This window comes from Lipotes vexillifer, unplaced genomic scaffold, assembly GCF_000442215.2.
Source record: "Lipotes vexillifer unplaced genomic scaffold, Lipotes_vexillifer_v1.1 scaffold741, whole genome shotgun sequence".
In the NCBI taxonomy this organism is placed as follows: Eukaryota; Metazoa; Chordata; class Mammalia; order Artiodactyla; family Lipotidae; genus Lipotes; species Lipotes vexillifer.
In genome coordinates, this window is record NW_006796565.1 from 926,066 (window position 1) to 927,922 (window position 1,857).

Genomic DNA, 1,857 nt, shown 5'->3' on the forward strand with positions numbered 1-1,857 from the left:
GAGCAGACAGATGGTGAGAGGCAGGGCGTCGGGCAGTCCAGCGTCACCAGACACTGGTGGTCCCCCTCCTGGTACTTCTCTGGAGCCTCTCCCAGGAGCCCGTCCCTGCAGCCACCGTAGGAACTGCTGGCACAGGCCGGGATTCAGTGTCACTCAGATCATGCCGACCCTGAGATCAGGGCCGTGGGTGATAGTTTTAAAGAACGAGAAATGGGGGGAGGCACTTATTCTTCTGATTAAACTGCCAGCAGTGTGAGGCCATCCAGGAACTGTGATGACTCTGCCCTGTGCCACCTGTGTAATCATCCTTGCTGTCCGCTGTAGGCGAGGCCTCTGGCCACACACCCCTGTCGCTTGTGCTTTATCCTCCGAGTCTCAGAGCCCTGCCTTCTGCTAACACCGATCTTGGGTATGGGTTTGAATGAGAGGAACTTGGAGTTAATACACCATCATCAGGACAGTCTCCAAGCCTGAGGGCTGCCTGCGTTTGGTTCCCACTGCGGAGTCCCAAGGATCAGAGCGTGATAGTGAGGCCCAGGGAGCAGGGTTGGTCCTTGTGACCACCTGTCCACTCGAGGACAGATGGGTGTGGTGGGTAAAACGCGACGCTCTAGCTTCTGTGTCCAGGGGTTCCTCGGGTGCTCAGAGCCACGGTTTGAGCATTATCTTTTCTAGTCTTGTTATGTGAGCATCTGTCACGGCTGGGCTTGAGGGAGCGGGGACTAGCTTGGCGCTGAGACGTTGGCCTCGCTCGTGGGCGTACGGCCACGTCTGTGCAGGCAGGCTCGTCGTGTCCACCCCTTCCCGGGCGGGCACCACGGCCTTCCTTCAGTGGCCAGTGCTGCTTTTCCAGCCGGGCCTCCTTTCATTCCAGAATGAAAATACAGCTTCTGTTTTTGGCGTTTCCTTCTCCTCTAGTTCTCCCTCCAAGCCTAGAGGTCCCGCCCAAAGAAGAGGTGCAGGTATCTCTGGTCTAGACCACCCACCTGACCCCTGAGTCCAGCCTTTCTGGCCACCTTTGTCCAAGAGCCCAGGCCCTGCCCTCGTGGTCAGTTTCCCTTCCTCCCAGCGGCTCTCCAGGGGTGTCCAAGCTAGACAACGATCGAACACATTCATTCAAGTTGGACAGGCAGGTGGAATTTTCCTTCCTGGAGAAATGTAAATAGGTAAAAAGGCTGGAAAGGTAACAGATTTGGGTGACTGCTGAAGGAAACCCAGAGCCCTGAGTTGTGGGTACGATAAATGGCTTCAGTTAAATTTTCAATGCTGAGCTTATTTTATTAGCTAATAAGCTATATAGGTAATAAAAACAACGTACAGGTGTAATTGTATTTTACTAGCCACAAGTTGGAATAACACCACTGGCATCACTGGAGACTTTTCCCGTCCTCACTTGGGTAGAACCCATTTAAAGATACTTGGCCCGGTGGGACTGTGCCCAGATGTATGGACTGCTTCACTGGCTCCAGGCAGCCCTCCAGGGTCCTGAGGAGTCTGCCCTCATTCTGCCTGTCTTTCCCCAGCCAAGGCCTGGAGAGGGCAGGGTCCCGGGAAAGCAGAGAAGGGGCCCCTGGGAAGCGTGTGGGCCGAGGGGCTGCGGCCAGAGCCCTGGGGATGGATGGGCCCTGAGCCGCCCCCCACCAAGCCTCTAGACCCTGCCAGGCCTCTTCCCCTGGGGCGCCGCCTGCTTCGGCTCCCCCACCAGGTGATTCATGGCCTCGGGAGGTGGGCCTTCCTCCTCCCGGAGCCTTGAAAGCCAGGCCCAGGGCCACCTCTATGCACTTGAAGAGGCCTGGATGCAGCCTGGAGCACGTAGGGCCCTGCAGCCGGCACCCTGTGAATGGTGGTGTTGCTGGG

At 57.1% G+C, this 1,857-nt stretch overlaps 1 protein-coding gene across 1 annotated transcript in view; it reads left to right on the forward strand.

Annotated features, from left to right (window-relative positions):
- Window positions 1-1,857, forward strand: part of FAM53B (family with sequence similarity 53 member B) — a 113,156-nt gene that overhangs the window by 60,577 nt on the left and 50,722 nt on the right. The gene's annotated exons all lie outside the window — the stretch shown is intronic.